The 27,377-nt window shown below is 35.4% G+C and overlaps 1 long non-coding RNA gene across 2 annotated transcripts in view; it reads right to left on the bottom strand.

Moving 5' to 3' along the window:
* LOC114224571 (uncharacterized) overlaps nt 1-27,377 on the bottom strand; it is a 106,086-nt gene that overhangs the window by 34,967 nt on the left and 43,742 nt on the right. Inside the window, exon 4 of one of the 2 annotated variants that reach the window (XR_003612408.2) lies at nt 22,211-22,479. The exons of the other annotated variant lie outside the window; for it this stretch is intronic. This is a non-coding gene — a long non-coding RNA (uncharacterized LOC114224571). Of the gene's footprint in view, nt 1-22,210; nt 22,480-27,377 lie in introns of those variants that run through there. 2 annotated transcript variants of the gene reach the window in all.

The following is a 27,377-nucleotide window of genomic DNA, read 5'->3' as shown; positions in this document are numbered from 1 at the left end:
GGTGACAGCAGAACATTAAACCAAACATAGTCCTTCTGAACTTGGGACTCTTTGAGACTGTAAAGGTCACATATGCAGGAAGCCAGCCCTGATTACAAAGATAGATAGATAGATAGATAGATAGATAGATAGATAGATAGATAGATAATAGATAGATGATAGATAGATGATAGATGATAGATAGATAGATAGATAGATAGATAGATAGATAGATAGATAGATAGATAGATAGATCCATCGATCTGAGGTAAAAGAAACCTCAGAGAAAAAAGGTGCTGAGAAGTGCTCAAAATCTGGATACATATTGAGGAAACAAAGGAGTTTGGATATGGGCTTTACAAGAAAAAAAGAAATTAAAAAACCACTCAGTTTTGCGACTGAAAAATGAGAAAGATAGAGTTAATATTTAATCAAACAGGGACTGAAAGAGGTGGTTTGAGATATGAGAGATATCAGAAGTTCAATTTTGAATATATGAAGTTTAAGTGCCTGTTATACACCCAAGTGTAAATGTCATTTAGTCATTTGGTTACTTGAATATGGAGAGCAGAGAAGACAGTAGACAACACAGTCGTGGCATGATATTTAAAGCCATGAAAAGTGAGAAAGGCTGACGTAAGGAGTAAGTATATAGGGAGAAGAGAAATACTCCTGTATTTAGAGATCAAAGAAATGGCATATGACCTACAATGGGAACTTGAAAATTGCCTTTGGCAAATGACTTAATCTCTCCATACGTGTTCACTCATCTGTTAAGTAAGGGTGTTGATAACTACTTCTTAAGATGGCTGGGGAATGAAAGATAAAAATAGTACTATCTAAACTATCTAGAGCGCCCGACAAAACTGCCTCTTTATTCCAGCCGGTGTGTCTCCTTCCTCTTATTCATTCCCCATAGAATTAAAAAGAACAAAACAAAACCAACAAAAACAAAAACCTTAATCCTTTCATTTATTCATTTGTATTACCACTCTTGGCCTTCTTAATGCTTTCGATTACTGGTCAATTGCCCAGGACAGAAAACGTGTCTTATTCATTTTTGTGACTTTACCACAGAACTCACTATAGAAATAAAAGACATTACTATTATTTTTCTTCAAAGAATATACTCTTAGCAAATGAGGTCATTTGATTGCCCTAAAGTAGTCATTACTATAGTTCCTAATACTTCTCAGGACAAGCAGGAATCTAATCTATAAAAAAATAATGTTTGAGAAGATGGTGGAGGAGTAGGAAACCTGGATTTCGTCTGGTCTCAGGAATCCAGATGGATAGGGATCAAACCATTCTGAACACCTACGTACTCAACAGGAGATCGAAGAAAAGAATAGCAACAACTCTCTGAACAGAAAAGTGACCACTTTCTGGAAGGTGGGATGTGCGGAGGAGTGAATCCGAGGTGATATTCGGGAGGATAGACAGCGGGGGAGGGGGCCTCCATCGGCTGCTTCTGGCAAGTGATAGAACCGTGGAGCACAAAATCAGAACTTTTAGAAGTCGGCTCTGCTGAGGGATGTCGCTCCAGTGGCTAAGCGGGGGGTGGAACCCTCACGGGAAAGTGTGGTCTCAGGACCCTTGGGGTCACAGAAAGAACGGGGGTGCCTGAGTGCAGCAGAGCTCCCAGGTATTGGAGCGGGGAAGCCAGCTGCAGAGACGGAGCCGAGGCGCGGGCTTTCAGCTCGGGGTTGCCATAAACCGTGATCCGCGGCACAGTCGGGCCACTGCTCCTCCAACAGGGACCCAACAAGTGGCAGAACCGGGGAGACTCCCCTTCCTCCCCGGGGAGGAGTGGCACGGGAGTGCACTGCAGGGATCTGCTGGGTTTGGAGACTCCACATGGGGTCCTGCGCTATAGAGAGAAATGCTCGGTCACAGGCCGGGTGAGCACAGAGTGCGGCCGGAGACTGGGGAGATGGGAGTGATTGACTGCTTTTCTCTGGGGGTGCACTAAGGAGTGGGGGCCCAAGTTCTCGGCTCCTCCGGGGCACAGATGGGGAGGCCGCCATTTTCACTCTTGTCCTCCAAAGCTATACCGAAAGATTGCAGGGAACAAAAGCTCCTGTGAGCAAACCCGAGCAGATTACTTAGCCCGGACTGACAAGGGCGGGGCAAATCTGCCTCCGGCAAAGACATTTAGGAACCACAGCAACAGGCCCCTCCCCCAGAAGATCATCAAGAACTGCCAGCCAAGACCAAGTTTACTGATCAATGAGAACGGCAGAACTCCAGCAGGAGGGGAATACTGCACATAGAATTCATGGCTTTTTTACCATGATTCTTTAGTCTATCAAAGTTAATTTTTTTTAATTTTTTTTTCAATTTTTCTCCCCTTTTTAACCAACATCCTATCAATCCCTTTTTTTAAAAAAACATTTTTATTTTGCATTTTTAGAGTCCTATTCTATCCCTTCATAGTAGTTACCCTTACTTTTGGCATATATATGTAAGTTGTTCTTTCTTTAAAATTTTGAGATACAGTTTCTTCTAACATATCAAAATATACCCTAAATCTCTAGTGTATGGTTTGGTTCTAGTCTCCTACCTGATCATATTCTCTCCCTTTTTTTCCTTTTTTTTAAATCCTCTTCTTTCTTTTTTCAAACAACTTATCAATTCCCTTTATAATTTTTTTTATAATTTTCAACTTTACAGTCATATTCCATCCCTTCATTGTACCAACCCTTATTTTTGTACATATATAAGTTTTTCTTTCTTTAAAATATCAGGACGCACTTTCTTCTAACAGACCAAAATACACCCAAAATCTAGTTTGTGGCACTGATCTATGCACCAGCCTGATCATATTTGATCATATCCTGTCTTTTTTTGTTTTGTTCTGTTTTTGTTTGTTTTTCTTTTTCTTTTTTCTTTCTTTCCTTTTCTTTTCCCCTGGCTTCAGGTCTTTTCTTATTTGTTTAGAGTATATTTTCTGGGGACATTGTTATCCTGTTAACAGTTTGTTCTTTCATTCATCTATTCTCCTCTGGACAAAATGACAGGACAGAAAAAATCACCTCAACAAAAAGAACAAGAGGTAGTACCGACTGCCAGAGACCTACTCAATACAGACATTAGTACAATGTCGGACCTAGAGTTCAGAATCATGATTTTAAAGATACTACTGGGCTTGAAAAAAGCATGGAAGTTATTAGAGAAACCCTTTCTGTAGAAATGAAAGAACTAAAATCTAACCAAGTCGAAATCAAAAGGGCTATTAATGAAGTGCAATCAAAAATGGGGGCGGTAACTGCTAGGATAAATGAGGCAGAAGAGAGAATCAGTGATATAGAAGACCAAATGATGGAAAATAAAGAAGCTGAGAAAAAGAGAGGTAAACAACTACTGTATCACGAGGGCAGAATTTGAGAGATAAGCAATACCATAAGACAAAACAACATTAGAATTATTGGGATCCCAGAAGAAGAAGAAAGAGAGAGAGGGGCAGAAGGTATATTGGAACAAATTATAGCAGAGAACTTCCCTAATGTGGGGAAGGAAACAGGCATCAAAATCCAGGAGGCACAGAGAAACCCTCTCAAAATCAATAAAAATAGGTCAACACCCTGACATCTAATAGTAAAACTTACGAGTCTCAGAGACAAAGAGAAAATCCTGAAAGCCCCTCAAGAGAAGAGATTTGTAACCTACAATGGTAGAAACATTAGATTGGCAAAGACCTATCCACAGAGACCTGGCAGGCCAGAAGGACTGGCACGATATATTCAGAGCACTAAACGAGAGAAATAGGCAGCCAAGAATACTATATCCAGCTAGGCTGTCATTGAAAATTGAAGGAGAGATAAAAAGCTTCCAGGACAAACAAAAACTAAAGGAATTTGCAAACATGAAACCAGCCCTACAAGAAATATTGAAAGGGGTCCTCTGAGCAAAGAGATAGCCTAAAAGCAACACAGACAAGAAAGGAACACAGACAATATACAGTAACAGTCACCTTACAGGCAATACAATGGCACTAAATTCATATCTTTCAATAGTCACCCTGAATGTAAATGGGCTAAATGCCCCAATCAAAAGACACAGGCTATCAGACTGGATAAAAAAACAAGACCCATCGATATGTTGTCTGCAAGAGACTCATTTGAGACCAAAGACACCCCCAGATTGAAAGTGAGTGGAAAACCATTTACCATGCTAATGGACACAAAAAGAAAGCTGGGGTGGCAATCTTTAGATCAGACAAATTCGATTTTAAACCAAAGACTGTAATAAGAGATGAGGAAGGACACTATATCCTACTTAAAGGGTCTATCCAACAAGACGATCTAACAATTGTAAATATCTATGCCCCTAGCATGGGAGCAGCCAAATATATAAGGCAATTAATAACAAAAGCAAAGAAACACATTGACAACAATACAATAATACTGGGAGACTTTAACACTCCCCTGACTGAAATGGACAGATCATCTAAGCAAAAGATCAACAAGGTAATAAAGACTTTAAATGACACACTGGACCAAATGAACTTCACAGATATATTCAGAACATTCCATCCCAAAGCAATGGAATACACATTCTTCTCTAGTGCCCATGGAACATTCTCCAGAATAGATCACATCCTAGGTCACAAATCAGGTCTCAACCGGTACCAAAAGATTGGGATCATTCTCTGCATATTTTCAGACCACAATGCTTTGAAACTAGAACTCAATCACAAGAGGAAAGTCAGAAAGAACTCAAATACATGGAGGCTAAAGAGCATCCTACTAAAGAATGAATGGGTCAACCAGGAAATTAATGAATTAAAAAAATTCATGGAAACCAATGAAAATGAAAACACAACTGTTCAAAATCTTTGGGATGCAGCAAAGGCAGTCCTGAGATGAAAGTATATAGCAATACAAGCCTTTCTCAAGAAACAAGAAAGGTCTCAAATACACAACCTAACCCTACACCTAAAGGAGCTAGAGAAAGAACAGCAAATAAAGCCTAAGCCCAGCAGGAGAAGAGAAATCATAAAGATCAGAGCAGAAATCAATGAAATAGAAACCAAAAGAACAGTAGAACAGATCAACGAAACTAGGAGCTGCTTCTTTGAAAGAATTAACAAGATTGATAAAACCCTGGCCAGACTTATCAAAAAGAAAAGAGAAATGACCCAAATCAACAAAATCTTGAATGAAAGAGGAGATCACAACCAACACCAAAGACATACAAACCATTATAAGAACATATTATGAGCAACTTTATGCCAGGAAAGTAGATAACCTGGAAGAAATGGATGCATTCCTAGAGATGTATCAACTCCCAAAACTGAACCAGGAAGAAATAGAAAATCTGAACAGACCTATAACCACTAAGGAAACTGAAGCAGTCATCAAAAATTTCCCAACAAATAAAAGCCCAAGGCCAGATCGCTTCCCAGGGGGATTCTACCAAACATTTAAAGAAGAATTAATACCTATTCTCCTGAAACTGTTCCAAAAAATAGAAATGGAAGGAAAACTTCCAAACTCATTTTATGAGGCCACCATTACCTTGATCCCCAAACGAGACAAACACCCCATCAAAAAGTAGAATTACAGACCAATATCCTTGATGAACATGGACACAAAACTTCTCACCAAAATACTAGCCAGTAGAATCCAATAGTACATTAAAAGGATTATTCACCACGACCAAGTGGGATTTATCCCTGGGCTGCAACGTTGGTTCAACATCCACAAATCAATAAATGTGATACAATACATTAACAAAAGAAAGAACAAGAACCATATGATCCTCTCAATAGATGCAGAAAAAGCATCTGACCAAGTACAGCATCCTTTCTTGATCAAAACCCTTCAGACTATAGGGATAGAGGGTACATACCTCAATATCATAAAAGCCATCTAAGAAAAACCTACAGCGAATATCATTCCCAATAGGGAAAAACTGAGAGCTTTCCCCCTAAGGTCAGGAACTTGGCAAGCATTTCCACTATCACCACTGCTATTCAACATAGTACTAGAAGTCCTAGCCACAGCAGTCAGACAACAAAAATAAATCAAAGGCATCCAAATAGGCAAAGAAGGAGTCAAACTCTCACTCTTTGCAGATGATATGATACTGTATGTGGAAAACCCAAAAGACTCTTCCCCAAAACTGTCAGAACTCATACAGGAATTCAGTAAAGTGGAAGGATAGAAAATCAATGCACAGAAATCAGTGGCATTCCTATACACCAACAACAAGACAGAAGAAAGAGAAATTAAGGAGTCAAACCCATTTACAATGGCACCCAAAACTATAAGATGCCTAGGAATAAATCTAACCAAAGAGGCAAAGGATCTGTACTCAGAAAACTATAAAATACTCATGAAAGGAATTGAGGAAGACACAAAGAAATGGGAAAACGTTCCATGCTCATGGATTGGAAGAACTAACATTGTGAAGATGTCAATGCTACCTAGAGCAATCTACACATTCAATGCAATCCCCATCAAAATACCATCCACTTTTTTCAAAGAAATGGAAGAAATCATCCTAAAATTTGTATGGAACCAGAAAAGACCCCACCCCAAATAGCCAGAGGAATGTTGAAAAAGAAAAGCAAATCCGGTGGCATCACAATTCCAGACTTCCAGCTCTATTACAAAGCTGTCATCATCAAGACAGTATGGTACTGGCACAAAAACAGTCACATAGATCAATGGAACAGAATCGAGAGGCTAGAAATAGACCCTGAACTCTATGGTCAACTAATCTTTGACAAAGCAGGAAAGAATGTCCAATGGCAAAAAGACAGTCTCTTCAACAAATGGTGTTGGGAAAATTGGACAGCCACATGCAGAAGAATAAAACTGGACCACTTCCTTACACCACACACAAAAGTAGACTCAAAATGGTTGAAGGACCTCAACGTGAGACAGGAGTCCATCAAAATCCTGAAGGAGAATACAGGCAGCAACCTCTTCGATCTCAGCCGCAGCAACTTCTTCCTAGAAACATCACCAAAGGCAAGGGAAGCAAGGGCAAAATGAACTACTGGGACTTCATCAAGATAAAAAGCTTTTGCACAGCAAAAGAAACAGTCCACAAAACCAAAAGACAACCAACAGAATGGGAGAAGATATTTGCAAATGACATATCAGATAAAGGGCTGGTATTCAAAATCTATAAAGAACTTATCAAACTCAAGACCCAAAGAACAAATAATCCAATCAAGAAATGGGCAGAAGACATGAACAGACATTTTTCCAAAGAAGACATCCAAATGGCCAACAGACACATGAAAACGTGCTCAACATCGCTCCGCATCAGGGAAATCCAAATCAAAACCTCCATGAGATACCACCTCACACCAGTCAGAATGGCTAAAATGAACAAGTCAGGAAACAACAGATGTTGGCGGGGATGTGGAGAAAGGGGAACCCTCCTACACCGTTGTTAGGAACGCAAGCTGGGCATCCACTCTGGAAAACAGTATGGAGGTTCCTCAAAAAGTTGAAAATAGAGCTATCATATGACCCAGCAATTGCACTACTGTGTATTTACCACAAAGATACAAATGTAGGGTTCCGAAGGGGTGTGTGCACCCTGATGTTTATAGCACCAACGTCCACAATAGCCAAACTGAAAAGAGCCAAGATGTCCATGGGCAGATGAATGGATAAAGAAGGAAGTGGTATAGATACACAGTGGAATATTATGCAGCCATCAAAAGGAATGAGATCTTGCCATTTGCAACGAAGTGGATGGAACTAGAGGGTGTTATGCTGAGCGAAATAAGTCAATCAGAGAAAGACGTATCATATGACCTCACTGATATGAGGAATTCTTAATCTCAGGAAACAAACTGAGTGTTGCTGGGGGGGTTGGGAGGAATGGGGTGGCTGGGTGATAGACCTTGGAGAGGGTATGTGCTATGGTAAGCACTATTACTTGTGTAGGACTGTTGAATCACAGGTCTGTACCTCTGAAACAAATAATGCAATATATGTTAAGAAAAGAAAAGAAGAAGAAGATAACAGGAGGGGAGGGTGAAGGGGGGGAAATCGGAGGGGGAGACGAACCATGAGAGACGTTGGACTGTGAAAAACAAACTGAGAGTTCTAGAGGGGAGGGGATGGGAGGATGGGTTAGCCTGGTGATGGGTATTAAAGAGGGCATGCTCTGCATGGAGCACTAGGTGTTATACACAAACAATGAATCATGGAACACTACATCAAAAACCAATGATGTAATGTATGGTGATTAACATAACAATAAAAAGTTTTAAAAAGTTTTACATTTTTCAGAGTATGTTCGCTTTAATTTGATGAACTAGAATAAATGAGAATAAATTTTTCATGTTTTTCCACCCCGAGTTAAAAGAAGTAACAGTAAAATCTTTAAACATGATAGCCCTTACGGGAAAGAAGTAACTCTCCCAACCTCCTCTGAGATCTAACTTGAAAACTAAATGTTCTTTGACATTCTGTAGGATTTATAAAATGTCAAGATAGCCTCCACTTTGATTAGTTATTCATAACTTTGAAATGTTTCCATTTATCATTCATGTTCATGAAGTACCTCTTTCTGTTTTCAGTGGAAAAACAGAGCCTTTTGCATTAGTGATAACTTATATAATTGTGTTAAAGAGCTAGACACTGAACCTAGGAGAAAAATATTACATTTACCCCTGTTCAAAGCTACTAATCTCTGATTTGGGTTGTATACAACCAAGTCAAAAAGCCACATGGATTTTGGCTTTATTATTTGCCTTCTTGCATAGCTTTTTTCAATGGTTTGCCATTGAAAATATGCAGAACTTCCTAGAAACTAAAAGTTAAAAATTGTCCCCAATGTTTCTTTCCAATGGCCTTTTACCCAAGCAGGTATCTTTTTGATTAAAGAGGGGTCAGATGCCTGTGACATCTGGGAATACTGGCTATCCTAGAGGTGGTGTCAGGACACAAACAGGAAAAAATGAAGCCACTCTGAATATATAAACCAGAAGGATTGAAATGCAAAGAATTGGCTGACAAATGATGAAATACTCCAAAACAACAGCAACCAGGAAACAGGAGACAGATAATCCAGACATTCACAGTAGGAAGTCCCCACATTACCCACCACCAGATGAAGGGACTAGGACTCAGGGATTGACATTATTTGGTAGAAGCTAGGGTATGTTCATACTGACTGCTCAGCAAATTCTTTCTATATAAGGCAGTAGTTCTCAAATTTCATGTGCATAAAAGTTGTATTGCTTAAAATGCAGACTTTTAGGACTCACTTCCAGAGATTAGGATTCAGTAGAATCTGATTTGATGGTATTAAGCATAGGAATATGTACTTTCTTTTCTATTTTTTTTGAAAGATTTTATTTATTTATTTGACAGAGAGAGAGCATACAAGCAGGGGGAGTGGCAGGCAGAGGCAGAGGGAGAAGCAGGCTCCCCGCAGAGCAGGGGAGCCTGATGTGGGACTCGATCCCAGGACCCCGGGATCATGACCTGAGCCGAAAGCAGTCGCTTAACCAACTGAGCCACCCAGGCGCCCAGGAATATGTATTTTCAACAAATACCCTTGGTGATTCCAGCATAAGTAGTCCATGGGCCACGTTTGTAAATATATTGTTAAGGAGTAATTTTTCACAGAAGATCTAACTATAACAAAACTACTTATTGAGAAAAAATGTTGAGTGAGGAGTGTTGGAGTTAGAGGATGTTCAGGGAAAGAAAAAAAAGGAATGCATTAATTTCATGCATCCATTAAAGCCTGGGTCTTCCGTCTCCTTTTCTTCAACCCCTTGTGTATCCCATTCCACATATCTCAATTTACACATTTGTATATAAAAGTATATCCCAAAGGACTTCTTAGATTGCACATAATAAAGACAACCTCAGATCACTTCAGGAGTAGTATTAAGTGACTCAAGAGGGTAAAAGCAAAGAAAAATATTTCAATTGCTGCACAGCTGCTACTGAAAATTGAAATTGCACATCATGATTTAGGACATCATGTCTAACATCAGTGTGGTGATCAAACAGAAGATCCTGTGACCCAGCTTTTTAATTCTCTTATATATAGGGGTCTGCACTGCCATTCTTAGGACTCAGCTTTTCTTGTTACCTCTTTCCATGAGTGTTTATCTCTTTCTTTCCATGTCTTCATCTTCCTCAACTGATTTATTCATCACTAACTCTGAATCTAAAGTTATTTATCTATCTTTATATTCAAAGCCCCTCAAAATGCTGTCATCAAGTAAATTAGGTAGCATCCTATATGAAGCCTATATTGAACAGACATCTCAGATTTGTTTAGATTCTTCCCATTACTATCCTGCTTTGATTAAGATTGCATGTCCCCGTATTTCTTCATATAAAATTAATGGACAGCTGCTCATGTAATTTTAGTAGATGACTAACTTTATCATTTGCATTTTAACTTTTTTTCTAAATTTCCTTTTCAAATTACAGATACAGTCAAACCCATGGGCTAACCAATCATCCAATACAGACAATGAATTAGTTGTTCCTCAAAGGTTTCAGATAATGGCAATCTCACTGTGTAATCTGTCAGTCTAGTCTATCATAGTAGATCGTTCATTGTTCCAAGGATCTTCCTTTCTAAGAAGTTGAAAGCGCTTCACTAAAACTTTAATAAACACATACCAAGAATGTCTGAAAGTTATATAAAATACATATAATTTATTCTTTCTTCAATAGAATAACTACTCAAATATTTAAAAGCATCTATTGTGGCTCTCCTAAGTCTTTTTTATCTCTAGCCTAAAATCCCCCAGTTCCTTTCATCTCCCTTAATGTGTCAGTTTTCCAACACCTCACTGTTCTGAACACAGGCTAATTCGCCAATACCTGTTTTACATTGTGATGTACAGTTTTAGAGAAATTTTTCCAAGTGTGAACTGCATAGTAGATGAGATGAGTAACTTTCTTTATCTGGATATGAGACTTTGATTAATGCAATTTAATTCTATGTTATGATCATGTTTTCAGTGGCATGATCAGAGTATTGAATCCTGCTGAGCTTGTCATAATCAACAAAAACACAAGAATTATCTATCCAAAGATGCTATATATCACTTTTTCCTGATCTTTATCCTAACTAGTAAAGACATTGACATTCTTTCCTTTTAAATTTCATAATATTGATTTGGTCCTCTTACTGGTCTTTGTAGCAGTAATTTGCAATATTGAGGTCATTTAATCTTACAGTTGAAAATAGTTTAGTTTTATGTTTCCAATGGACAAGATAATCTTATAGTCCAGAGTTAACTGATCTTCACTATACAACAATTCTTTAATTCCCTAATTCTAAACTTCATCCATGTATGTGCCATCTGAATATTTGACAGTTATAATTAGTGATGGTTCCCAGTTATCAAAAGATTAAAATAAAAATAATATTGCCTCAGGGCTCCTGGGTGACTCAGTCAGTTAAGTGTTGGACTCTTGATTTCAACTCATATTATGATCTCAGGGTCCTGGGATGGAGCCCCGTGAAAGGCTCTGTGCTCAGCACAGAGTCTGCTTGTCCCTCTCCCTTGCTCATGTGTGCTCTCTCTCTCTCAAATAAATAAATAAATAAACAAACAAATAAATAAATAAATCCTAAAAATTAAAAAAAAAAACAGAAATAATACTGCCTCAGCTGAGGTTTACAGAATCTCTGATGCAGAGAGCTGAAATTATTATTCTTGTTCTGAGACTCACAGATGTCAAAGGTTTCCTTAAGACATTAGAGCTAGTCTAATACACAGCAGAAGACAGAACAGAACTAATATAGATGGACAAAAAACAGACCTGGAAAGTGATGAAAGGATTACAACAAAGGGGTGTGAGGAGTCCTTTATGGTGATGAATATGTTTATTATCTTTTTTTTTTTTGGTTTCTTTTTTTTCAATTTAAGTTCAATTAATTAACATATAGTGTATTATTAGTTTCAGAGGTAGAGTTCAGTGATTCATCAGTTGCATACAACACCCAGTGCCCATTCCATCACGTGCCCTCCTTCATGCCCACCACCCAGTTACCCCAATCCCCCCCCAAACCTCCCCTCCAGCAACCCTCAGTTCCTTTCCTATGCTTAAGAGTCTCTTATGTTTTGTCTCCCTCTCTGGTTTCATGTTGTTTTATTCTTCCCAGGTTTGTCTGGTTTTTTTTACTAACCAGAATCATGCTGTATGTATTGTTCTTTGATGTGCTTGTTGGAGATGTTCTCAGCCTAGCACACTCCTTTTATCCATTCTATATTCCACAGAAATAGTTAGATGTTTGGGTTGCTTCATTCTGCTGTTATAATTATGCTCACTTTTGTGTATTATCTTAATTGTGGTGATGGATTCACAGGTGTATTCTTATGCCAAATTCCTCAAATTGTACTTATTTATATGTGCAGATCATTATATACCAGTAATACCTCCATAAAGCTGTCAAAATAAATTGAGGGACTCAAGGCCTTTGTTCATGCTGATTATATCTATCAATATTACTCAATAGGTAGTTAAAACTGAGAAAGTTTAAAAATATTTGTTTATTCATTTAAAAACAGTGATAATTTTCACTACATGTTAACCTAACATTTTTTATGAGAAAACTATTTTCCAAGATACAAAAAAGTTAGTGAAAATAGAAATAGTATTTTATATTTTTGTAAATCTCTTTTTACATCTGATAACAGAAGGCAACTAGATTTTCATACATTTTGACTTTCAATCTATTATTAAATGTTGTATTGATAGATGTATCTCAAAAAATACAGCCTCACACAGATGCATAATTAGAAATGAGAGTATTTATTTATTTATTTATTTAAGATTTTATTTATTTATTTATTTGACAGAGAGAGACACAGCAAGAGAAGGAACACGAGCAGGGGGAGCAGGAGAGGGAGAAGCAGGCTTCCTGCTGAGCAAAGAGCCCGATGTGGGGCTCAATCCCAGGACCCCAGGATCATGACCTGAGCTGAAGGCAGAGGCTTAACAACTGAGCCACCCAAGCACCCATGGAAATGAGAGTATTTAAGTAGCCTTTTCAGATAATTGTGGATATTCTTTGATGCTACACCAAAATTCAACAAGTGGTGATTTCTTAAAGGTACATTGCACTGTAAAACTTCAAATTTTATCAATAAACTTTATATGTTCTGTTTCATTAAAATTTATTAGACTACATTGCATATTAAATAGATTTTTACCCATGCATGAATGTGTGTCATGCATTATAAATTTGGAAAAATGATTACCTGAGCTCCGCAGATCTTTCCAAATTATGATCCATTTTAATTTGCAATATCAAAATGACAAATTCCAGTTTCATCTTGAAAACAGAGACTTTCTTCTCTGTATCACTATTCTTTTCTTGGTTCTTTAGGTGATATTCTGATTCAGTAAGTTAAAACATGTAAGATCATTCCTCTTATGAGTAAATGCCTAACTTATGGTATGGTAATCTATCCTTTCATGGATAGAGACTATTTCAGTATAAAATGTACACTCAAAATGTTCTAGTTATGGAACATGAGGCCTTCAAGATCTGATTTCTGCATATATTTGCAGCCTTTCACCATCCTGTGTCTACACTCAGTTTCATGAATTCAACTTGCTTGTACACATTTTATTGAGTTGCCACATATATATGTATCTTATTCTGGACAACTCTATCTTTTTGACCAAAGAACTCTTAATGTTTGCAAAGATGAGATGCTTAAGCATGACTTGAGGTGAGCCTCCTTGACCAGCCAGAACAAGACGGGGGTTCCTTTCATGTGCTGATATACCAAGGATCCTACCACTTTCTTGTTCTTCATGAATTAAGGAAAGGCACTCTTCCTGTAGGAAGAAGTGGCTATCCCTAAGTGGTAGATGGGAAATTTAATTTTTAGTTTTCCAACACTGATAGTAAAGAAAGACAAATCAAAAGTGGATTAGGTAAGTCTCTTAACTGAGAGCAATTATGACGTATGCTATAGCAACTAACCCAACCACATTTACATGTTTTCATATAAATGTTTGAGATTAAATTTAAATGAATTTACCAATATTCTACATTATACTTCCTTGCTCAAGTTGCTTTTGTACTTTGACAATGAAAAATGTCTATTGTGAAAAATACTCCCATTACGTCAACAAATAAGCTATTAGAATATCAAGGATTCAATAAATATTTGTCATAAGACTCTCATATATAGCTTGTTGAAATGGATACTACCTTTATTTTGTTAGACCTAATAATTCAGGTAGATTTTAGTTTATTTGAGTTATTTGTTATCATTTCAAAAAATTACAAAAATCTTAGATTTAAACACACTAAATATTTTTAAAAATCATATAAATTTTTGCTAACCTATTGTTAGCTTATGAGTAATATGTAGATAATTTTTCTTGGTGTAGCCATCAATATTTTATAACAATATGACAGTCTATCAAATAGTTGCAGATAAGACTAGGCAATGCATATATTGTGATAAGAAATTAGGTTACTATAGAATTTCATGTCACTAGGAATGGCATAGATCTCTAAATTTCTGAAAGAGTTGACAGTAGATCAGAGAACTTTATAAGTGGGTGTGTCTTTTGTATTGACATCAAATCTTTTGATAATCATTTACAATATCTATAATTTATCTTCACAAGCATTGTGAAGTGATTTGTGAAAGTGATTTTTTATCATTGTCTTATTTGTCAAAACTAATATACCCTGCATATTGCAATTAAAGGAAACAATCAGATTTGAAATATGGCATAACCTTACAAACTTTCAACAGTGTCATATTCTTTATTTAATCAATCAGAATTTTTTCTTCCTCTCCAATATCCTTAGTGTTTGCCTCTACATCACCCACTAATTTAATCCTTATTTAAGTAGAAATCATTATGAAAGTATCATAATTACTTTCCCTTCCTTGATTTTAGCAGAAAATTAAACATTTTGAATAGTTCAATTTATCCCATAATGATTTCTTAAAAACATGCTACATGATTTCCCTTGTTCCTTTTTCTTCTTTTTTATTCTATGCTACATTCTCAGACTGTTTATCTTCTTTTAGTTGTTTTAATTAATTTATAAATTATTTATCCTGTTTCTGAGAATTTGTATTCTGAGAGGGAAAAGAGACATAAAATGTGGTTTTGTGACAGATGTTGGTGAAGATGCAAAGAGAGGGGAACCCTCTTACACTGTTGGTGGGAATGCAAGCTGGTGCAGCCACTCTGGAAAACAGTATGGAGGTTCCTAAAAACGTTAAAAATAGAGCTACCCTATGACCCAATATTTACCCCAAAGATACAAATGTAGTGATCCGAAGGGTCACCTGCACCCCAATGTTTATAACAGCAATGTCCACACAGGCCAAACTATGGAAAGAGCCCAGATGTCCATTGACAGATGAATGGATAAAGAAGAGGTGGTGTATATATACAATGGAATATTATGCAGCCACCAAAAGGAATGAAATCTTGCCATTTGCAACGATGTGGATGGAACTAGAGGATGTTATGCTGAGTGAAATAAGTCAATCAGAGAAAGACAATTATATGATTTCACTCATATGTGGAATTTAAAAAATGAAACAGTGGAGCATAGGGGAAGGGAAGGGAAAATAAAACAAAACAAAATAAGAGAGGGAGACAAACCATAAGAAACTCTTAATCATAGGAAACAAACTGAGGGTTGTTGGAGGGGAGGGGATTGTGGGATGTGGTAACTGGGTGATGGACATTAAGAAGGGCACGTGATGTAATGAGCACTGGGTGTTATATACAACTCATGAATCACTGAACTCTACCTCCAAAATTAATAATATGCTATATGTAAATTAATTTAATTTAAATTTTAAAAAATCAATGTTTTTTAAAAAAAACTGTGGTTTTTGTGTACATGTCAGATGGTGGCATTGGTGGAGGTCATGGAATTCAAGGAGATAGTAAATAGAAGTAGAAGGGCAAAAAAAATATACATGGGTTTATTGAAAAAGTATTATAATAGACAAGTAATATCTAGAGATAAGATTAAGGAATTAGTACATAATTTTTTAGCTTTATTAAAGTATAATTGACATAAAATTGTAAGATGTCTAAAGTATATATCATGATAATTTGATATATATACACATTGTGAAAGTATTCCTCCCATTTAGTTTATTAACATATCCATCACCTCACATGTTTTTTTATTTTTTATTTTTTTTAAAGATTTTAGTTATTTATTTGACAGAGAGAGACACAGTGAGAGAGGGAACACAAGCAGGGGGAGTCGGAGAGGGAGAAGCAGGCTTCCCACAGAGCAGGGAGCCCAATGCATGGCTTGATCCCAGGACCCTGGGACCATGACCTGAGCCGAAGTCAGATGCTTAACAACTGAGCCACCCAGGAGCTCCTCACATATTTTATTTATTATTTATTTATTTACTTATTTAGGAACATTTAAGTTCTACTTTCTTAGAAAATTTCAGTGATGCAATACACAAATGGAAAATTATTCAGCCATGAGAAAGAAGTAACTCCTGCTGTTTGTAACAACATTAACAACATGGATGGAACTTAAGGTCATTATGCTAAGTGAAATAAACCAGACAGAGAAAGACAAATACTTCATGCTATGGTATTACTTGTATGTGGAATAAAAAAAAAAAAAAAAAGAAAAGAAAGAAAGAAAAAGAAAAAGAAAGGAAGGAAGGAAGAAAGAAAACGGGGCGCCTGGGTGGCTCAGATGGTTAAGCGTCTGCCTTCGGCTCAGGTCATGATCCCAGGGTCCTGGGATCGAGTCCCGCATCGGGCTCCCTGCTCCTTGGGAGCCTGCTTCTCCCTCTGCTTCTCTCTCTCTCTTTCCTTCTCTCTCTGTCTCTCATGAATAAATAAATAAAATCGTAAAAAAAAAAAAAGGAAGAAAGAAAACAAAAAGAAAAGTCAACCTCATGATATGTAATTTTTGAGAGAAAAACAAAAAAACATGGTCATCCCAAATATGTCACAAATTATTTGAAACTACCATTTACATGGAAGGTAAATTTATGAGATAGACAAAATCAAGATTAAAATCTAATTATTTTTAAGTCTTCATGGAATCATCAAAACATTTCACCTTACAAATATGTAAGTTCTTTACTAATTATCATAGAAAAAATATTTCTATAGCTTCCAGTAAATATGATGTGTTCAATTTACATGACCTTTCTTGTATTACTCCTCATAAACTGGTCATTAAGAGACTAAATAAAAAATAATACATAATTTTTCAAAGGTTTCTTGAAGTTATCACAAATCACACCATATTTTTTCTTCAAACTACAATTTGAATGAGCTTGTTAATCTATGAGAAATAATGGTGAGAAGTTTCTTTGGTTTATTTACAGCAAAATGCTTTTCTTAGTCATCTGTTTTATTGAATTAGTAGGCAATTAATTATATCAAATGGAGACAGGTTTCAAACTCACAGACTGACAAAAATATTAGCAAAAGAGGTCAGACGAGCAATAGTGGAAATATTTTAAGAAAACAGGTGCTTTTAAATTTTTTTAACAAAATTCATATTATTAATAAAATGTAATCTCGTCACTATTACCATTATTTTGTTTTTCTTTGTCTTTAACAACTTTACTGAGATAATTCATATACCAAAAACTTGACTCATTGAAAGTGTACAATAAAGTAGTTTTTAGTATATTCAAAGTTGTTTAACCTTTAGCACAATCTAATTTTAAAATACTTTTATTACCCAAAAGGAAAATCTGTATGCACTAGTAGTAACTCCCTATTCAACAACTCTCCCCATCGACTCCACCCCACACACAAGAACATAGACCTACCATCTGTTTCTATAGACTTGTCTATTCCGGAGTTTTCAAATACATGGAATCATACAATTCCACTGTATAAACAAAAGCTAAAGTTTTCAAGATTCAACAATATGGCAGCGTGCACTAGTGCTTCATTTCCTTTAATAGCTGAAGCATATTCCTTTGTATGAATATACCATGTTTGTTTTTTAATCAAATTCATCAGTGGAATGGCATTCGTCACTTCTCCTTTTTGTTATTATGAATAATCTAGATATGGACATTTATGTACAGTTTCTTGTTTGAACGCCTGTTTTTAATTCTCTTGGGTATATTACCTAGGAGTGAAATTGCTGCGTCACATACTAACTTTACGCTTAACATTTCAGTGAATTGCTAAACCATTTTACAAAGAGGCTATAACATTTTAAAATCCAGTCGGGAATGTATGAGGATTCCTATTTCTCCACATTACTTATCTAACTTATTTTAGCCATCTTAATGTTGTGAATAGGTGTTTCATTGTGGTTTTGATCTTATTCCCCTAGAACTAATGACATTAGACATCTTTCGCTTACTTATTTGCCATTTGTGTATGTTCTTTGGAGAAAGAGCTGTTCAAATCTTTTGCTTATTTTTAAAATTGAGAGTTAGCACATTATTGCAAATAGTAAATGCTCAATAAATACACATAAAATAAATGGGAATGGCTTTCCTTTTTAGGGTTATTTTTTGCTAATTAATGGATATTAAATTACAAGTGTTATTCTTTTAAAAGTTCAATTAAATATTAGAATAAATACTATGGAATGATAGGATGGTTATTCATTTTGCAGATCATGTAGTATATAAAAGCAAATGAATAAATAATGCCTGATATCTCAAATATGATTTAAAAAAACCTTTAGAATCTTAACAAACTATAAACAGGAATAAAAAGAAAAAAAATCACATCTAGGCATATTATAATTGAACTGCTGACCAAAAATTAAAATAAAGTCTTAAGTCAGCAAGGATTACTAATCTAAATAAAGGAGGATGGGGGAAGAAAACAGTTGGGCAAACAGAAAACAGAGTGAGTTTGTACAGTAAAACCTGAATTTATCAGAATTGCATTGAGTGTAAATGGTCCAAATACTCCAATGATCAACTGAGTATCAATCTGAATGAAAAAAGGACACAAACCTAACTCTGTGCTGCTTACAAGAGATAAGTTAAAGACACAAGAAGTTTGACTATAAAGTGATATAAGCATATATAAAAACAGCCAAAAGTAAACTGATGGTTACATTAATATCATACAAAGTCGATTTTAAGTCAAGAGCATTATGTTAAAAAACAAAATCCATCCAGCTAAATTTTAAAGATCAAATTGGCTTTATTCAATGATTCATGAATTGATCAGCATCCCATCCAGCAAACAGAAAGCTCCGTTGAGCTGCAGGGAAGAAAAATTTTTTAAAGGCAGGGAGAGAATGGAGAAAAGGAAATTATTAGCAAAGAATGCATTGTTTTAGGCTAGGTTGCCCTCCTAAGGGGAATGGAAGGGACCTATTAGTAAATTGCCTTCTGGTGCTGACCAGGAAACTCCAGGTTGTCTGGTTAAAGGTCACATTCCTAGAGGGAGTAAAATGGCAGTGAGGTTAGGTATTAAGTCTTGATTTGCTGATGTGGGGCCTTAACATAAGTGATTACCTGTGGGGTCTTCTTTTTAACAATCATTAGAGAAAAAAGTATATGCCATAATGAAAACAAATCTCAAGAAAATATAACAGTTCTAAATCATTGTGTGTGTAATCACAGAGTCACAAAGTAAGAGAAGAATAACAAATCCATTGAAGAGATCCATTTGTCCTGTTGATGAGGACAAAAAGTAATGGTAACTCTCATAGTCTATTAGTAAGGAGGTAAATTCATACTACCACTACAAAAAACTGAAGTAGCTACTATGTTTGTTTTATGACCCAGTACTTCATATATATTCGATAGAATGCTAATTTATTCAGTAGAAATGCTTACGTATCTGAACCAAAGAATATATACTGAAATATTCATGACAGCACTATTCATAATAGCTCCAAACCTGAAACTGCTCAGATGTCTGTTAATAGTAAAATAAAGTGTACTCTATTCATACAATGGAATGTTAAGCATTAATGAGAATTAATGAACCATTGCTACACGTAAGTAAATGGATGAATCTTACCAACATGTGTTGAATGAAATATGACAAACAAAAAAGGTACTATATAATTCTAGTTATACAAATTTTTAAAACAGGAAAAACTAATTTATGGTGTTAGAAGTAAAGAAGATAGTTCCCTTCCTAATGACTAGGAAGTGGCACAAGGTAGCCTTCTTTGTTCCAGTTATGTTCTATTCTCAATTGTGTGTGTGTGTATGTGGTTAAATGAAATTGGTAAGCATGGGGATATTTATTTAGCTCTGTGTTTATGGTTTTATCAACTTTCTGTATGTATATTATATTATGACTATTTGCTTTTAAAGATAGATTATGTATTTGGTCCCTACTTCCATGTAGAAAATGTTTTCCTAAAGAAGTTTCATTTGAAGTGAATCTTCAGAATCACATAGAACTAATTTATAACAAAGACCACCAAACTTCCCAACTACGTGACCTGAAGGAAATTAAGAAAGCTCTATCGGTGGAAATTTGGATGTATTTTTTTCCGTGATAACTGGCAATGTAAACGTTCCTACACACCACTGTGACTAGATAGACTATATAAATGATAAAAAAAAATAATATCATATTGATATCTATATGATATGATATCTATAGGAGATATCAATATGGTATTATGACATATACAGGACATTATAGATACTTGTGGCATTATAGATATATATGACATATATATAAAATAATATTAATTTTATTATATTAGGTATAGTATATATACATATATAATACTAATGATTTTGAAGATTATCCAAGAGATTATTGAAAACCATTGCATACTTTAAAAAAATCAATTGTTATAATGACCATTATAATACAAAGTTCAATTTCTGGAAAAGCAAAATGCTTATAAAGACAAGTAAGTCTTTCTCTTACTTTTTCCTCCTAGATCCCCTCCTGGGAAGTAATTGCTATGAACACTTTGTTGTTTATTCTTCCATTTTTTGTTTATATTTTTCCCAGTACAGTATTCTACACCTTATTTATTTTTCCCCCACATAAGTAAATCTTGCAGACAGTACATTTTTGTACATATGGATCTGTTCCTTTCATTTTAATGGTTACATAAATTCCATTGTATTAATGTGACACAATTGATTTCACTAGTCTTTTACCGATAGATATTTAGCTTTTCCCCAATTTTTTCTATCTGTACTGCATACAATGCACATTTTTAAACATTCATCATTTTACATGGATGAATATAGCTATAAGATGAATTCCTAAAAGTGAAATTGCTTAGTTAAGTGATATGTGGATTTTTAATTTTGATTGATAATGCTTCATAGCTTTCCATTAAGTGGAAGCAATTTACCTTCTCATAAGCCACGTATGACTTTAAGCATCTGTGTTTTAGAAAAATAATTCCGTGTTAAGTTGGACCATGGCAAAGAACAGCGATATGTGGGATGCTAATTCAGAAGCTAATACAGTAATAGTCTATGCAAGTGGTCAGGGCAAAGGCAGTAAGAAGTGAGAGGAAGTAACAATTTCAAGAAGTATTGAAATAGTTGAGTTGAGAGGATTGAGATAATGACACCTTTGAGTGCTCTATCCATAATGGCCTTAAGTATATCTTTTACTAAATCATCCAAACTTAGGTCCCAATAATTCAAGAGACATCCAGTCCATTACCACCTCAACCTTTGACTTGTCAGCCTTTCAGTTCCTTTTGCCAAATCCTCACTTCATTAAAGTGCTACTAAAATGAATTCCTTTTGTCAGATGTCTCCACTATTCTCCATTAAGCCATTAATACAGGCTCTTCTCTCTCAAGACCTTTGGCCCTAAAGGTTAGCGAACTTGAAGTTCAAGTATTTGGCCTTTATCATTAAAAGCCTGAAAAAAAAGCTATTCTTAAATCTGTCTCCATGTTTAACCTCCAAATTATATCAGGTCCAGCATTAACAACTCTATATTCCCTAGAGGAGAGCTGTCCTCATAATTTACATGTGGAGAAACATTTGAATTTCCTCTAGAGAAACTGAAGTTTATCAGGGAGTACAAGCAGCAGCTCTTGATTCTTTGCATAAATTCTTCACCAGAGACCAACCAGTATCCAAAATCATTTTGAGATGCATGAGATACTTTTTCTTCTTGACATGAGAACCCCATAAACCCTGTCACTCTTTCAAATGCGATTAGCTTATAAATTTGGAAGAAGGTAATGAAAGCTAAAACTGTGATGCATTTTCTCTTGTTGAAGGAAAGTAAGACAGATTCTCTGATATTGTAAAACTTTTATTAATCAGTTTTGCTTGGACCTGTAAGACATTTGACAATCTCACGTTGACATAATAACCTCATAGTGGTCTTCCCACTTTCCCTCCCCAGGTGGCATAACTAGCTGATGACAACATAAGAACAGGTTAAGGGACAGAAAAGGTAGTGTGATCCCTGGAAAGGCTTAATAAGGGCTTGAAGTTGATCTTCTACCGGTAGAGATGTCTGTGGAGGATGGGCATACCAGATATTTCGTTCTGGCTTAGATGCCAACTTCATGCCGTTACTTTTTTGAAATCTGAAGCTGGTAGATACAAAGTGGAGAGGCCTGGGGAGCAAACAAATAAAAACTAAGCTAAACAAACCTGTACTTTTGAAGCAGTCGGGATATTTTCTGCTTTCCAATTGTTAGAGGCTTATATTCTACTTTCAGAGAGGCTGTTTTACTGTTCCAGGAAAACCGTGCACTGAAAATGTGCTTTTTAATTTTGAAGATGTAAAGCAGTGATGTGACTCCAAGGGATGCAATTGCTCTGTAAGAAAATGTAAAGGTTGGCTACGTTGCAAGTAGACTAGCATATCTGCAGATTGTGCTTCCCTTAGAGGAATTTTTTTTCCAAGTATGGATTTAGAATGTGCTGTCTCTGACAATTATGGCAAGCCCTGGGGGGAATCCTTATGAAAAAAATGGCCACAAGACATGAGCAATAGAGACCTCATAGGACTTAAAGACGGGTAAGCCCTACTAACTTGGGCTTGAAGAGAAACTGTACATTGGAAATGAATCAGGCTTGGCTAAACAACAGACTATTGCATTGAACTGCTGATGTCCCACACTATTATTATTCAAGACAAATAATTTGCTTGAGAGGAAAGGGGTTGAGGCACAAATATTGTTTCCAAGAAACTGTTCTTTTGAAGGCATCAGGCCAGACTGCACCTCTGTGGTTGGAGGTAGAATCTTCCTTAAAAGAAGTAGAAATGCTCATGACAACCACCCTGGGAACAGGTGAAACTGGGGAGAGAAATTCAACTTGGTAGGTCTTAGATTAAAAAATAAAATAAAATAAAAGACATTGTTTGTTCTACTCTGGGTAGTAGGATTGTCAAGCTCAAGAACACCCCTTTAAGTATGGGAGGCAGAGGAACAAGGAGGGAGGGAAATTGGCCATCACCACAAAGATTCAGGCTAGAAGCTAAACAGAAGCCATTTTGTGAGGAAGGTCCTAATAGTAAGGCTAGTTTAAGTGGTACTTTGAGCTGACATATCTAATACTAATTATAAATTACATGCAGGTTTGTTTCTATTATATTTTAATTTTCAGCATCCTCAGTGGAAGATTAAGATCATGCCCATGCTTGAGATAAAGGACAAGAGAGAAAAAAACCCATTCAGAGACAACATACTTACTTGTTCTTTCTGCAAATGTTTGTCATATCTGCTGTATACCAGGCACTATTCTGGATGCAGGAAATAGATTGGTGAATGAGGCAATGTCTCTCATAACACTCACATTCCAATGTAAAGATATCAATAAAATAGAGAATCACCACTTTAAAAGTAAACAACCAGACAATATAAAAAATTAAATATTAATGTAATTAAATTAAAAAATTAAAAATTAATGTTATTAAAATAATAAAATAAGAATATATATGTATGTGTGAACTCAACCCTCACAACAGGCCCCCATTTCCATTTGGCAATCTATGTTGTCCATGATCCATGATCTATGACACCATGGTGCCAGAGTTGAACATGTGACCTACTTTAAGGCAATCAGTACATTCTCTTCACTAAAATGATAGGTTTGGGGATAGGCAATTGCCCCAAGATGATTCAATCATCTTTCAGTTTTCTAAGAATTTCTGAGGCTAATATATGAAGAAGGAAGCATACTCCTTTGAGCTGCTAGAAGCTATATTTATATCACGAAGGGAAAAAAATCCTAGGATGACTGCAATAGCATTAAAGGAGAAGTAGAAAGCCAGAAAGAAGCTTTGTCCTAGGGAACATTATTAAGTCAAACTTAAGCATTATCTGAGAAAAATGCCACCTCAAGTTTTCTAGTCATGCAAGTCAGAAAGTTCCTTTTACTATTTAAGCCAATTTTTGCCATGTTTTTTCATTGTTACTTCCAACAACAACAAAAAGTTATAGCATAAATTTGCCTATAGAATGGAGACTGGCTTAGAGTTCATTATAGTGCAGTGACTGGTAATGCTTGTTAAGTGACCTGGAATTCTTACGGGAAAAAGGGATGGACAAAATCCTCACATCAGATCAAAAGAATATAGAGTTTAAGATTAAAATACTCTAACATCACATCTTCTATGCCACAACTGATGCTCAATGATTTTTATATTACCCAAAATGTATATATGTGAAGTTTTTGTTCCAAGATGCTTGGAACCCCTGGAAAGGGACTCATCAATTTTCCTCATAATATCTCTCTAAAGTAGTCATATTATAAGTAGTATTATTCATATTTTACATAAAGCAGGAGCAATTTCAAATTCTTATAATCCCATTTATCTAAAAATATGAAACTATTCACTCCAAACAGACTGTATATACCTTGGCAGTGAGACATTTTGGTCCTGAGCTGCTTTAAAGTTCAGTTCATAGAGCAGCTAAATGCTTAAGATTTTAGGCATTTTTATTTTATTTTATTTCTTATTTATTTGTATTTTCTTAAAGATTTAATTATTTATTTGAGAGACAGAGAGCATGGGTGGGGAAAAACTTAAGCAGACTCCGCACTCAGCACGGAACCCTATGTGGGGCTCCATCTCACAACCCTGAGATCATGACCTGAGCCAAAAACAAGCCGAAACCCACTGTGCCACCCAGGCACCCTGAGTCTTTAGGCATTTAAAAAAAATTTTTTTTTTTGCAGTGCAAACCTGGGAAGAAAAAACTTTTTATATGCTAACACGTATTTATACTTATATATTCTAGCTAAACTGTTTTCAAACCATATTGTCATCCTGTTAAGAATTAATATTTCATTTTACCATCAGAAAATAAATGAGAACTAACATGATGTCATCAAATGGGACAAAGTTTTGAGATATTATTTTAATAATAATATTAATAATAGTGAATGATAAATTTAATATTGATTCATTAAGCTTATCCACCTATTCCAACTTAGTATTTCTTTGGACTAGTAATGCATATTTTGAGACACCATTTTTCTGAGTTAGAAACAGTCTATGGCAAGAAATTATCTACATTAACCAATTGAGACAATTGATTAATTAACTGACAATCACTGCTTTGCTAAAAATGAGCAGATAATTAGCATGACTTCTCATAATAATTTGTGAGTTTTTGTCTCATTTTGTAATATTAAACATTGCACATACATTGAGATTACAGTTAGTTAACTTACACTAGGCACATTATCATCATTAAATGAGTATATTTTGCCTATATAGATTGCCACTAAGTCAGGTGCTATGGCTTAACGAGCTTAATTTTAAACTGGTCTATGATTGCTGTCAAAATAGTCAAGTGTTCCTTAAATATTTTTTAAACAAAAAAAAAAGAAGAGAGAGAGAGAAATGGCCTATCTACTATAGACTATGCTAGAAACTAAATTTTAAAATTTACTTCTTATAAAATACCATTAAAATGAAGTAATAATGAATTTTTGTAAAGGTAGGTTCTTAGACAATGTTACTGGAAAATGAATCAACTTTAACTCTTAAATACATTACTAGGAAATTCATTTTGTTTGCACATCAGTTGAAGCTACTAATTGAAATATCTTAGCCACGAAGAGTCACCTTAGATACTGCAGGGTTGTGACACAGAAAAGTTATTTCCAGTAAATTTTTCTCCTGAAATTAATGAAGTATCAACAATTAGAGGTTTCTGTGACTCAGGTAAAAGTCATATTCAATTTAGAATGGTTTTAATAGTAAGTAAAAGTTAGAATTACTGCTTTTAAAAAATTATGAGCTGGTTTTAAAATTAAAATTTTCAAATATACACCAGTTCCTTTCTAAAGTTGCTAAAAATATTAAAGCAATGATTTTTATAGCAGTTTCTTTGGCACAGGTGTTATGTTAATTGGTATAAAAAAATCTAACTTCTGGATTAGACAATGTAGAAAATTGACCAAATATTGAAAAGAACAATATTACATTAATACGGGTGACACCTAATTTGTGAATTATCTAAAAAATAAAATGCCTAAAAATGAAATGCCTCTACCAATAAAATGCCTACCAGCATTAAGAGCATTCATCCTCAAAACTTACTCAGGATTTTTCATTTGAATTTGTATGTTAACAGCACAGAGTAGTTGACCACACAAAGTAAATTGGTTAACAAATGTTTGAGTGGAAACATCCCTTAAGTTCACTTCATAAAGGAATTTCACTATTATCTGTCTAATTTATCTCCCATATGTGATATGCATAAGCACACACACATATAAAGCAAAGTAATTTTCATTATAGAACTCCTCGTTGCATCTTCAACCATGATTTATTGTGCTGAAAAGAGATTCAGGTTTGGGTAGGGATTTGAGGGAATAGTTGAGTAGCAGATGTAAGGTAAAGAATATTCAGGTATAGAATATGAATTCAAGGATGAAGTGGGGAATGAGGCAGTTTCAATAAAATTGTTAGAGTAAATTATACAATTTAAGGAAAGTAAATTTTAACAAGAATTTTATAAAGCAATTCATCAACTTAAAGCAATTGTAAGCCCCAAATAAAGTTACATATTTTTAACCCACTCATCTTGTTCTTGAGAATTGATTCTTAAAGAAAATATATAAAAATTGTGAGGGATGGAGATCAACTGTACAGAATGAGGATGGTCTTTTCAGTGACAACATTTATATTCACATATGCTAGAAACAATCTAAAATTCCAATATTGTACAATTAGCTTGTTTATTTCAGATGCACCTACTTGATGAAATTTTTACATTAATTTATTCATTTAGCAAGCATTTATTGAGTGCCCACTCTAATTCAAGAAAATGTCCTTGGGGTGCCTGGGTGGCTCAGTTGTTAAGCATCTGCCTTCTGCTCGGGTCATGATCTCAGGTCCTGGGATCAAGCCCCGCATTAGGCTCCCTGCTCTGCAGGAGGACTGCTTCTCCCTCTCCCACTCCCTCTTGCTTGTGTTCCCTCTGTAGCTGTGTCTATTTCTGTCAAAATAAATAAATAAAATCTTAAAAAAAAAAAGAAAATGTCTTAAGTG

The sequence above is a fragment of the Eumetopias jubatus genome, unplaced genomic scaffold (assembly GCF_037043125.1).
Source record: "Eumetopias jubatus isolate StellerSeaLion01/CBP00866 unplaced genomic scaffold, mEumJub1_p1.0 scaffold_3, whole genome shotgun sequence".
NCBI lineage: Eukaryota > Metazoa > Chordata > Mammalia > Carnivora > Otariidae > Eumetopias > Eumetopias jubatus.
This window is presented reverse-complemented; position numbering and strand designations above follow the sequence as displayed.